This window comes from Ambystoma mexicanum, chromosome 8 (genome assembly GCF_040938575.1).
Source record: "Ambystoma mexicanum isolate Mex_15411 chromosome 8, UKY_AmexF1_1, whole genome shotgun sequence".
Classification (NCBI taxonomy): Eukaryota; Metazoa; Chordata; class Amphibia; order Caudata; family Ambystomatidae; genus Ambystoma; species Ambystoma mexicanum.
This window is the reverse complement of record NC_090929.1, coordinates 912,685,460-912,698,826: the sequence shown is the minus strand read 5'-3', so window position 1 is coordinate 912,698,826 and position 13,367 is coordinate 912,685,460. Positions and strand designations below refer to the sequence as shown.

Below are 13,367 nucleotides of genomic sequence, written 5' to 3'. Positions count from 1 at the left end.
TGGCGACTCTGCAGGAGGCCATCTCCATAGAGTCCCAGGGCCACAGGGAAGCACTGAGGCTGGAACTCCTTCACCTCAGGACGACTCTTGTTGAGCTTGAGGCTTCAACAGACCGAAGGACAGAACAGCAGCTGGAGCGTCTCACCCGTACGCTCTCAGCTGAGATGCAGGCAACTAGGGCGGAGGTCCGGGCATCCCGTGAGTTGTTGCATGGGGACCTCCGCACACTCATCCTCCAGAACGAGACCTACCACACCCGCATGCTTGCAGCCATGGAGGAACAGACTAGGGCCTTGCGTGGGCTGCCTCCCATAGTGCCACCACCTCCGGATGCAGCTGCACAGGGTGAGAATAGCGACAGCAGTAATACTCCCACAATAGGGTAGCCGTGTGGGCCATGAGCCCATGGAGGTGTTTTTTTTTCGCAAGATCCACACAGGTGGGTTTTGGTGTGCACCCTGTCCTCGGACCTCCTGGGTGGCCTCCCCAACCCCCCTTGATTTTTTTTTTTTTTTTTTTTTTGGGACAGTGTGTTGCCTTGTGTGGCTCCCGTGGGCATACGCTGCATTGTGGCTGGGCACATGCAGGCTTGTCATGGATTTGGTTCAGATGCTTGGGTTTTTGTCACACACACCCCTCCTGCTTCCCGTTTCCATGGGCTTGCAAAGGGTGTGCCCAAGTGACATTGACGTACATGGTGACATTGGACTCCCATGAGCTGTGTGGGCAGTCTGTAGTCAATACTGTGTATACATTCATAGTGCATATTGTTGTTGTATTGTACACTGCGTGGTGTATTTATATGTGCCTCTGCATCCATCTCATCCTCCATATTTGCAGGTCCATTGCTCATGTCTTCACAATGCGGTCCACCTTGGAACTGGAGTCCATGTTGTAAGCAGTGCACCTACACTCTTGCGTGGCGCTAACACTGTATACCTGCAAGTGTTCGGAGGGCTGTCATCATCAGGTGGTGAGGCTAGCTAATTTTTAGTTCTGTAATGTCATGTTTAAGGTGGGTTGGAGGTTGTGTAGGTGATTGGTATTATTGGTAAGTATTAGGTAATGTGGGCTGTAGGTCCTGCATTACTGTGAGCATTTCATGTGTGGACAGGTTTCCATTAGGGACACTGTGGCTGCTGACACTTGGGACATGTTGTGGGGATTAATTTCTTCCCTCTCACATTGCATGACATGCCATGGTGTGTTGTGTGGCCGTGCCGTGGAGGGGGTGGGTGACATGGCACTGTTTTCATGTAGTATTTTGCAAGTGGGTATTCATTTCTGCAGCATGGAAGTGTCCTTTCATGACACTGCATTGGTGGTGTTTGTGTAGGTAGGGATGCACACATTGTGACACTTCCACATGAACAATCTCAGGCTGCTATGGTTCTGACAGTTGACAGTCCCTTTGTTCGTCTTAATTGTCAGGTCGAGTCATCATTGCTTATCAGATGGTATGTGCCAGGCCTGTGTGCACTCCACTGGGGTGTGATTTCTATGTGAAGTAATTAGCCACCAGCTGCGTACGGGCTGCCTCACCCCGTGCCCTCTCCCCTCCCATGCACAGCGGGCGTGCATGTGGTTGGGGATGTGGGGGCACCACCATGTCCACGGCCAGGCCCCGGCATGTTGCAACATTGTGCAGGACACATGCTGCCTCTATGATCCTGCACACTACTGGGGGCGCATATAACAGCTGCCCGCCAGACCGGTCAAGGGAGCGAAAGCGTGACTTGAGCACTCCGAATGTGCGCTCCACTATGCCCCGGGTTGCAATATGGGCTGTGTTGTATCTTACATCTGGAGGCGTGATGGGGTTCCGAATTGGCGTCATCATGTGGGTGCTCAGAGGGTAGGCACTGTCCCCTGGTGAGGAGGTGATGGGTATCATTAGTGGGGTAGTGACATAACTCTGCATACGACATGCATGCATGTGCAGTGGCATTCATACTCACCAAGCAGCCACGTGTCACCATGCCGCCCAGCTTCGAGGTCCCGGCTTAGGGTAGACATTCAGTAAATGAAGCTGTCGTGGGTGGACCCTGGATAGTTGGCATATGCTGAGGTGATGATTCCCTTAGCATTACATACTACCTGCACGTTGATGGAATGCCAGTGCTTGCGGTTCCTATAGATGTGCTCAGATGCCCTGGGGGGACATAGTGCCACATGGGTGCAGTCAATGGCACCTAGCACTTTTGGAAATTGTGCCACACCGTAGAAATCGAGGGTGGCAGCCTGCCTTTCTGCAGGTGTCCTGGGCAGGTATATGTGCCTACGGACTGATGGGCGTGCAGTGATAATGTTCAAGACCTGGTGTAGGCAGCGTGACTGCGTGGCCTGTGACACCCCACCCACTATGGCACTTGTCCGCTGAAATGATCCTGTGGCCAAGAAGTGCAGTACATTGAGGACCTTCTCCAGGGGGCTGAGTGCTTGGGAGCACAGGGTGGGTGATGTGAGTTCATCCTCCCACTCACTGACCAGGTCCAGTATTATGTGTGGGGGAAACCTGTACCTCCCATACACCTGGTCATCAGGCATCCCAAAAAGGCTTGTTCTGGGAGTGAAAATTCGGGCCCTCACTATCCTCCTCCTCCTCCTTTTGTAACCCACGGCCACTGCTGCTAGGAATGGTATATTCATTATGGCGTATGAGCTTGTTTGTGTTTTTCGCGCACTTTTATGCTGCGCGGGTCGACGTACGCCTGCTTCATGCTGGCGTACGTGTGTCAGGATTGGACCCTTTTTCGACTCGTTGTAGGCGAACGTGTGAATCTTCCCGCCCACACCAGGAATACACGTAGCACGCTCTCACAGGCACAGTCGCGGGTAAATATTCCCGCCCACCCCTGGAATACATGTGACCCACTCTCACAGGCCCAATCGCGTGTGGAAGTTCACGCGCACCCCGAAGTACACGTACCCAGGCAAATCGCGTATGGAAGTTCACGCGCACCCCCAGTAATACACATACCCAGGCAAATCGCGTGTGGAAGTTCACGCGCACCCCGAAGTACACGTACCCAGGCAAATCGCATGTGGAAGTTCACGCGCACCCCCAGCAATACACGTACCCAGGCAAATCGCGTGTGGAAGTTCACGCGCACCCCGAAGTACACGTACCCAGGCAAATTGCACGGCTGGGGGGTGGGGGTGGTGGGAGACATGAGTGGGGGCCTGGTGGAGGCTGCCCCTGCACTGCGGGGGGGTGGGGGTAATAGGGGACATGAGTGGGGGCCTGGTGGAGGCTGCCCCTGACTGCTGGGGGGTGGGGGTGGTGGGAGACATGAGTGGGGGCCTGGTGGAGGCTGCCCCTGGTGGCTGGGGGGTGGGGGTGGTGGGAGACATGAGTGGGGGCCTGGTGGAGGGTGCCCCTGCACTGCGGGGGGGTGGGGGTAATAGGGGACATGAGTGGGGGCCTGGTGAAGGCTGCCCCTGACTGCTGGGGGGTGGGGGTGGTGGGAGACATGAGTGGGGGCCTGGTGGAGGCTGCCCCTGGTGACTGGGGGGTGGGGGTGGTGGGAGACATGAGTGGGGGCCTGGTGGAGGCTGCCCCTGGTGGCTGGGGGGTGGGGGTGGTGGGAGACATGAGTGGGGGCCTGGTGGAGGCTGCCCCTGACTGCTGAGGGGTGGGGATGGTGGGAGACATGAGTGGGGGCCTGGTGGAGGCTGCCCCTGACTGCTGGGGGGTGGGGGTGGTGGGAAACATGAGTGGGGGCCTGGTGGAGGCTGCCCCTGACTGCTGGGGGGTGGGGGTGGTGGGAGACATGAATGGGGGCCTGATGGAGGCTGCCCCTGACTGCTGGGGGGTGGGGGTGGTGGGTGACATGGGTGGGGGCCTGGTGGAGGGTGCCCCTGGTGGCTGGGGTGTGGGGGGTGGTGGGAGACATGAGAGGGGGCCTGGTGGAGGCTGCCCCTGACTGCTGGGGGGTGGGGGTGGTGGGAGACATGAGTGGGGGCCTGGTGGAGGCTGCCCCTGACTGCTGGGGGGTGGGGTTGGTGGGAGACATGAGTGGGGGCCTGGTGGAGGCTGCCCCTGACTGCTGGGGGGTGGGGGTGGTGGGAGACATGAGTGGGGGCCTGGTGGAGGCTGCCCCTGACTGCTGGGCGGTGGGGGTGGTGGGTGACATGGGTGGGGGCCTGGTGGAGGGTGCCCCTGGTGGCTGGGGGGGTGGTGGGAGACCTGAGTGGGGGCCTGGTGGAGGCTGCCCCTGACTGCTGGGGGGTGGGGGTGGTGGGAGACATGAGTGGGGGCCTGGTGGAGGCTGCCCCTGCACTGCGGGGGGTGGGGGTAATAGGGGACATGAGTGGGGGCCTGGTGGAGGCTGCCCCTGGTGGCTGGGGGGTGGGGGTGGTGGGAGACATGAGTGGGGGCCTGGTGGAGGCTGCCCCTGACTGCTGGGGGGGGGTAATAGGGGACATGAGTGGGGGCCTGGTGGAGGCTGCCCCTGACTGCTGGGGGGTGGGGGTGGTGGGTGACATGGGTGGGGGCCTGGTGGAGGGTGCCCCTGGTGGCTGGGGGGTGGTGGGAGAAATGAGTGGGGGCCTGGTGGAGGCTGCCCCTGGTGGCTGGGGGGTGGGGGTGGTGGGAGACATGAGTGGGGGCCTGGTGGAGGCTGCCCCTGGTGGCTGGGGGTGGTGGGAGACATGAGTGGGGGCCTGGTGGAGGGTGCCCCTGCACTGCGGGGGGGTGGGGGTAATAGGGGACATGAGTGGGGGCCTGGTGGAGGCTGCCCCTGACTGCTGGGGGGTGGAGGTGGTGGGAGACATGAGTGGGGGCCTGGTGGAGGCTGCCCCTGACTGCTGGGGGGTGGGGGTAATAGGGGACATGAGTGGGGGCCTGGTGGAGGCTGCCCCTGACTGCTGGGGGGTGGGGGTGGTGGGTGACATGGGTGGGGGCCTGGTGGAGGGTGCCCCTGGTGGCTGGGGGGTGGGGGTGGTGGGAGACATGAGTGGGGGCCTGGTGGAGGCTGCCCCTGACTGCTGGGGGGTGGGGGTAATAGGGGACATGAGTGGGGGCCTGGTGGAGGCTGCCCGTGACTGCTGGGGGGTGGGGGTGGTGGGAGACATGAGTGGGGGCCTGGTGGAGGCTGCCCCTGCACTGCGGGGGGTGGGGGTAATAGGGGACATGAGTGGGGGCCTGGTCGAGGCTGCCCCTGGTGGCTGGGAGTGGTGGGAGACATGAGTGGGGGCCTGGTGGAGGCTGCCCCTGACTGCTGGGGGGTGGGGGTAATAGGGGACATGAGTGGGGGCCTGGTGGAGGCTGCCCCTGACTGCTGGGGGGTGGGGGTGGTGGGTGACATGGGTGGGGGCCTGGTGGAGGGTGCCCCTGGTGGCTGGGGGTGGGGGGTGGTGGGAGACCTGAGTGGGGGCCTGGTGGAGGCTGCCCCTGACTGCTGGGGGGTGGGGGTGGTGGGAGACATGAGTGGGGGCCTGGTGGAGGCTGCCCCTGACTGCTGGGGGGTGGGGGTGGTGGGAGACATGAGTGGGGGCCTGGTGGAGGCTGCCCCTGGTGGCTGGGGGGTGGGAGACATGAGTGGGGGCCTGGTGGAGGCTGCCCCTGGTGGCTGGGGGTGGGGGTGGTGGGAGACATGAGTGGGGGCCTGGTGGAGGGTGCCCCTGGTGGCTGGGGGGTGGGGGTGGTGGGAGACATGAGTGGGGGCCTGGTGGAGGGTGCCCCTGGTGGCTGGGGGGTGGGGGTGGTGGGAGACATGAGTGGGGGCCTGGTGGAGGCTGCCCCTGGTGGCTGGGGGGTGGGGATGGTGGGAGACATGAGTGGGGGCCTGGTGGAGGCTGCCCCTGGTGGCTGGGGATGGTGGGAGACATGAGTGGGGGCCTGGTGGAGGCTGCCCCTGGTGGCTGGGGGTGGTGGGAGACATGAGTGGGGGCCAGGTGGAGGCTGCCCCTGGTGGCTGGGGGGTGGGGGTGGTGGGAGACATGAGTGGGGGCCAGGTGGAGGCTGCCCCTGGTGGCTGGGGGGTGGGGGTGGTGGGAGACATGAGTGGGGGCCTGGTGGAGGGTGCCCCTGCACTGCGGGGGGGTGGGGGTAATAGGGGACATGAGTGGGTGCCTGATGGAGGCTGCCCCTGACTGCTGGGGGGTGGGGGTAATAGGGGACATGAGTGGGGGCCTGGTGGAGGGTGCCCCTGGTGGCTGGGGGGTGGGGGTGGTGGGAGACATGAGTGGGGGCCTGGTGGAGGGTGCCCCTGGTGGCTGGGGGTGGTGGGAGACATGGGTGGGGTCCTGGTAGAGGCTGCCCCTGACTGCTGGGGGGTGGGGGTGGTGGGAGACATGAGTGGGGGCCTGGTGGAGGCTGCCCCTGACTGCTGGGGGGAAGGGGTGGTGGGAGACATGGGTGGGGGCCTGGTGGAGGGTGCCCCTGGTGGCTGGGGGGTGGGGGTGGTGGGAGACATGAGTGGGGGCCTGGTGGAGGGTGCCCCTGGTGGCTGGGGGGTGGGGGTGGTGGGAGACATGTGTTGGTGATCAGTGGTGCAAGATGACATGTGGGTTGGCTGGTGGGCATGGCCATGGAGGATGGGTTGCCTGTGGGACATGAGCTGTGGTGTGGGCTGCCTGCAGGGGCCGTGGAGGGTGTAGAGGGAACACCTGGGGGGACCCACCTGGCCATATCATGTGTAGCATTCCCCCGCAACACCGAAATACACGTACCCAGCAAAATCGCGTGTGAACCTTCCCGCGCACCCCTGGAATCCACGTAACCAGCCAAATCGCGTGTGAAACTTCGCGCGCACCCCTGAAATCCACATACCCAGCCAAATCGCGTGTTGAACTTCCTGCGCACCTCTGAAATCCACGTACCCGGCCAAATCGCGTGTGGAACTTCCCGCGCACCCCTGAAATCCACGTACCCAGCCAAATCGCGTGTTGAACTTCCCGCGCACCCCTGAAATCCACGTACCCAGCCAAATCGCGTGCTGAACTTCCCGCGCACCCCTGAAATCCACGTACCCGGCCAAATCGCATGTGGAACTTCCCGCGCAACCCTAAAATTCACGTACCCAGCCAAATCACGTGTTGAACTTCCCGCGCACCCCTGAAATCCACGTACCCGGCCAAATCGCGTGTTGAACTTCCCGCGCACCCCTGAAATCCACGTACCCGGCCAAATCGCGTGTTGAACTTCCCGCGCACCCCTGAAATCCACGTACCCGGCCAAATCGCGTGTGGAACTTCCCGCGCACCCCTGAAATCCACGTACCCGGCCAAATCGCGTGTGGAACTTCCTGCGCACCCCTGAAATCCACGTACCCGGCCAAATCGTGTGTTGAACTTCCCGCGCACCCCTGAAATCCACGTATGCGGCCAAATCGCGTGTTGAACTTCCCGCGCACCCCTGAAATCCACGTACCCGGCCAAATCGCGTGTGGAACTTCCCGCGCACCCCTGAAATCCACGTACCCGGCCAAATCGCGTGTGGAACTTCCCGCGCACCCCTGAAATCCACGTACCCGGCCAAATCGCGTGTTGAACTTCCCGCGCACCCCTGAAATCCACGTACCCGGCCAAATCGCGTGTGGAACTTCCCGCGCACCCCTGAAATCCACGTACCCAGCCAAATCGCGTGTGGAACTTCCCGCGCACCCCTGGAATCCACGTACCCAGCCAATTTGCGTGTGAAACTTCCCGCGCACCCCGAAATACACGCACACGTTATTTTTCAGTCAGCGGGTGTCCTTGTTTGTCGGTACCCCTTTGCACGTCTTTTGTCCTGGAGGGCCACAGTATAGGACATTCATCATAGCTGTATATAGGTGCTATTTGTTGGCCCACCTTTTGGCACACATTTTTTACAGGCGCAGGGACGCTACCGCCTGCTTTCTTGTGGCGGTCGTGTTTGTGCCTGTGCGCTGGTTTGACCGTGCGCTGTTTTGCCCTATTCGATTCCATGAATACGTGTTGTAGGCGAGCGTGTGGGCGTCCCTCGCACTTGCACCCTGTACTTCCCCCGTGACGCCCACATTTTGGCAAGTTGTTCCCCATTCCGAGAGTTACGCCCCGTGTTCCGCCTACTTTTGTTGCATGCGCCGCGCTATGTGCGATTTTCGCTGTGGCCTGTGCGATTTTCGCTGTGGCCTGGCGCACGCCGTTAGATGGCCTGAGCGCCAACGTGCGGCGCACACTTTTTTAGCGCACATCAGATGGTTTTTTCGCGCATGCCCTTCCAGGAATCGATGTGCGCTGCTTTTCGTGCGATTATCGCACTTGCACTGCGATTTTCGCAATTCCACTGCGATTCGCACGTTTTTGCCCACTTGTGCCGCGCTAATTATTCCATGAATCGGCCTGTTAGTTGTACATTTTCGTGGTTGAAAGTAAGGGTCTTAAGTCGTCTACTTTACCACTTAGTGTTTAGAACCAAGTTGATGTACTCCTTGTCTATGCAGAACAATATAGAAATATGGCACTTTCTTAAAAAATTTAGAACAACTAGAAGAGTGATATCTGATGTATGCAGACCTTCACTACTTGATGCCTTCATAATGGAATTCTGGATTTCGCTTAATATGTCTTTCCCATGATACCATGGGGTAACAGAGGCCACTTCTTCTGTTTTCATGCCATCTCTTTTCCAAATAGGGCTATGCCTAAATCTTAGGACCCACAGTACAGTTTTCCTCTGCCATGGCCCAATAGATTTCTGCCCAATAGAGCCTTAAATGAGTAAGGACTGTGGCAAGTAATACTAATGATGAGGTAATGACATATGACAACTCAACTATGTTAGGTACTTCTGCTCCTATCACAGTTTGTGCTGTCTCTAACTTCATATCTAGTTTGCTTCCCTCTGAGCACAGGAAGAACGGGTGTGAGGTGTTCCCATTAAAGGACACTTGGACCAGGTTCAAGTCCTTTGATTGGTTTAGAGCTCAAGCTTTTTCCATTGCCTATCCTCTAAACAACTCAAAGCACTGCCTCTCATGTGGAAGCTCACCCTCAAATGAGAGAAGATGTTGATGAAGAAGAGAAGAACTCAGAGTAACAGGACTAGCAGCAATTCATAATGCTCTGTGTGCACAAAATTAATTAATTGTCCTTGCTTCCTCAAAACACTTTTAAGCCAAATAAAACACTATAGATTTAGAAAATCTTCTGTTTGTAGAGGGGTAATCATTTTGGAATACGGGTCACTTTGTCACCAAAACAGAGTGTAAAAAAGGACAAGGCATTCTGGTGTGTGCAGCTTTGTTTTTGACTGGGATATCTAACAGGCTTTTGTGCAGTTAGAAAACTTGCCTTAAACAACTGTGATGTAGTCCAAAGACTATAGACCATCAAAGTGACTTTAAAACACTAGCCCACATTCATGCATGCTCTGTGACAAACTTGCCTCTTCTCTTTGGAGAAAACCACCACAATAAGATGGAATACTGTCATGGGTACTACACCGAATATTCAGTTTAATGCATTGTTGGTACTTTGGTACTCCATCCACCCATCCCCCCCTAGTCCCCATGGGTCACATGCTTCTTTACTTTCTCTTCCCTCTTGGAAAATAATTAAATAACAAGCCTGCAAAATCACCTACATACAAGATCTGTGCTTGGGATATTCAAGATTCAATAGAAAAGATTGTCCACTTCTTAGCTGACATCCTAGAAACATTTCTGATGGAGTGATCTATCTTTTGGGCCAGCATTTCTGAATTCATAGGTGCTCAGTAATTACCCCCATCACTATTCCCCTCCCCAGCTAAGTTACTTGAGGGGGAGGTTAATTGACATTTGCAGACACATCTTAAAGCAGTTTTATCACAGAGGAGATTGTGGGAGTAAAGGTTGTGGCGCACACAGCACATTTCAATTCCCTTTGGTACTTAATAGTAGATGATTCTGTTTTACCTTGCACGTTAGAACCTATTTAAACAACCTAAGTAAGACCAGACTCTACGCGTGGGACAGGGATTTGAACCTGTGCAACCTTGCTTCCAAGACAAGCTTGTAGGCCCTGAGCTATATTCCCAACCAAGCTAGGGAGGATCTAGGCTGTTACATGCATATGTACAAGATCTGATGAATTTATTACACAAAATGCAGGTTTTTCCCACAGAAAAAAAAATGCAGGTTTTTCCAGAAGGAATGAAGGTGTACCCGTACGCCATACTGATTTATGCTGGTGACATTGCACTTCTCTCCCGGGCACCAATAGAATTACGATAGCTAATGGAGGAACCAGTAGTTTTTGACTGCCACATGCCAATAGCAACTAAAATGTCCCATTAAACCTAATACCATAACTAAAGGACAGCCATTTAGTTCCACAGCAATGCAGGTCAAAATAAACAATTGTTAAAGTACTTAACACAAAATGGATACACGCTAAAAAGAAAAAAAACAGCAAACAAAAACTATTCTGTCAAGACTGGGTCATCTGGAACTTTTTCCATTTAATTGATAGCCCAGGCAACCGATTGCAACTAATGCACACACAAGTTTGACCTTCAGCAAATCACAATGCCGGAAACATACAAAAGGAGGGAATAATGTCAGATCTTTAAGGCATATGGATATGCATACACAGCCATAGGATAAATATGTGTCTACAGAAGTTGTCACTAAAATGGCACCCATGGGCCAACACAACAAATGCTCTTATCCTCATGTTAATTTTGAGGACATTAAAAAGGCTCTGTTTTAGGCCCTTATGTTCCATCCCATGTGACCATATGTGTCAATGCTCGTAGATGAAATGCCTCTGAGGATGCAGGCACATCTTAAAGCAGTTTTATTATTATTATTATTATTATTAGGAGGCACTTCACGAGCAGGTGTGCCTCTGGAGCCAGAACGCACAAACTGAATATCAGTAGCTGTCCTACACACTCAATTGGGCCTAAGTAAGTGAGCAACTCTAGACCATTAAGCAAACAATATGATTCCAGAAAAGATTGCCTTAACTGCATGTCAGAAAGGTAAAGAAATCTGACGTCTACCTATGGAGAGAGGCAATTGTGGAAATACAGGAAATAGCTCTGTATAGCGAATGAGAGCATAACTGATAGTAATTTAGTGAACCTTGGGCTATGGATCAAAACTACAGCCAGAAAATACAGCTATTGGTCTGTTTCAACGAGGCAATTAGTCAAGTCAGACAGTAGGCTTCATGGGAGCAAAGGGCAACACAATCTACATGAGCTGTCTGGTTTGGAGAAACAACAAAAAGATTTCAAAATCCAGAGCCGATTATTTCAAGCTAAGGAATTGACCAGTAAATTTGGTTACTGGAAAAATTCAGACCTGCAATGTTCATGCGATAGCCAAGAGACAGAATCATTACATGGCTTTCTCTTACTTTAGGCACTGTATAACTGCACACATGCATTATTTTTCGCTCTGTATCGAAGAGGAACCTGCAACTTGCAGCTCTCTTGATGGTTTGGACTACCATTCCTATCATCCTTCCCATTGACTATCCTGGACAAGGCTCACGAGAATTGATGTTCAAAATATCTGGCGAGCCAAAGATGGCAGATTCCTTATGAAAAGTAATCAGTATATTGGCAGAGGAGAATTGAGTTGGATCACAAGTCACAGATCAAACATTGATTCCATTATGACAGTGACAATTTTAAAAGAGGTTGTTAAAAAAATGTTGTATACATTTTAGCGTTGTTTTAATTTCACATGAATACAATGGCCCTCATTATGAGTTTGCTGGTCGGGTAACAACGGTACCGGTAAGCTTGCCGGTACCGTTGTTACAGGACCGGCAAACTACGAGTTCTGCTCGCGGGTGCCTTCCCATCTGCCAGGACTGGTTTGGCGGGCACACCAGCACCCACGAGCAGAGCATGTCGGATGCACCGGCACCATTTCGAATGGTGCCGGTCCATCCGACCTCCCCATTCCCACTGAGCCCTATGGGAATGGGGAGCATTTTTTTCCAGCACCCGCGGATGGGCAATACCAGGTCCAGCAGGGCCGGAATGATCTGGAAATTCCCCATTCGCGGGTGCCGGAAAAAATGCAAGTTTGGTGGCAGCCTGACGGTTTCACCGGCAAGGCTACCGCCAAACTTGTAAAGAGAGACAATATTCTTGGGCAACTATGCTGTCGAGCATATTTAAGTGAATGAAATGATTCTCACTGGGAAACTAGAATACATGACCTTTCTACTTCAAGGCACAATATTTAAAAATGATCCCCACGTCTTTTCTGTGGCTCCATTATTTACGGTGGGGGGCATTTTCCTATCCGGGACATACACATTTTATTTGCAAGTTCCACTGAAAAAGTCTCCTTGTTTGTTTTTTTGGGAGAGTATAGCCTTGAGAATAAAATGCCAGCACGATACTGCAGCAGGTCCACTCAGTGCACTCAATTTTCATACCATCATGTGTTTAGTATTAGAAATATATAGCCATAAGCTTGACTAAAGTGCAGCCATTTTGAAGTGACTGAAATCGCCATTTTGTTTTCTAACGTTTGCCTTTTGCTTTCTGTTAAAACTGCTTTGCTGAAAACTTATTCTGCTCCACTAGTACATTATTGTTCATGTAAAGTGCAAGGCCGCGAGAGACATGTTGAAACATAACGCTGAAACCCAGACAGAAATGCCCGGTCTCCTCCATCACAAGTCCTTGGAAGTAAGCAGCGAGGCATTTTAATCAGTTCACAGGTGCCAGCTAGTCTCGTTAATACAGTAGAAATGTTAGAAGCGAACATTAAATGGCTTGAATTATGCTCTTCTTTGCGGCCCCCCTTTCCTGAGCCCTATAGAGCCCTGGAGTGCAAGTTAACCCCCAGTACACGAATAGAAACTAGGAGATAGCGAGGCCTGGAATGTGTCTCTCCCTGCACGCAGCTTGCTTGCAGAGAACAGAAGCAATGTGTTCTTATAACAAAGAATTGTGTCTGCAGGCTCATGAAATTGCAAACTGTTGCTAAATAAATGTCTGAAGGTGTCATATCGTCACAATTGTCAATCATCGAACCCAGTTCAAAGGAAATACATTATGGGCGGTATTGAATGTGTCACCACTGATTGTAAGATGCCTGTTTTGTATATATGTAACTGTTGTACGATTCTCTCTCTCTTGCGTCCCCCGGGGTCTGGAAACACACGTCGCGGGGCGTGGGACCCAGTTGGCCAAGTGAGACTATTTGCTTTGCAATAAACCCTAGTTTTTGGGAATACAACCTCGTGTCTGGCGTATCAGTTCGTGTGTGGTGATTGTGCCTTGTTTCCATACACAAGGGTCCCTCAGGGGCCCCTTCAGAAAGACCATATGGAAATCAGGCTAGGGTAGGCCGATCAGAATCGTAAGGTCTCAAATGGTGCAGTAAAGCAATGCCATCCAAAGCCGGAGGATGTACTGTTAGGAACTCCTTTGTTAATGTAGC

At 54.1% G+C, this 13,367-nt stretch overlaps 1 protein-coding gene across 1 annotated transcript in view; it reads right to left on the bottom strand.

The window, feature by feature from the left end:
- Positions 1-13,367, bottom strand: part of LRIT1 (leucine rich repeat, Ig-like and transmembrane domains 1) — a 236,499-nt gene that overhangs the window by 30,736 nt on the left and 192,396 nt on the right. The window lies entirely within an intron of this gene.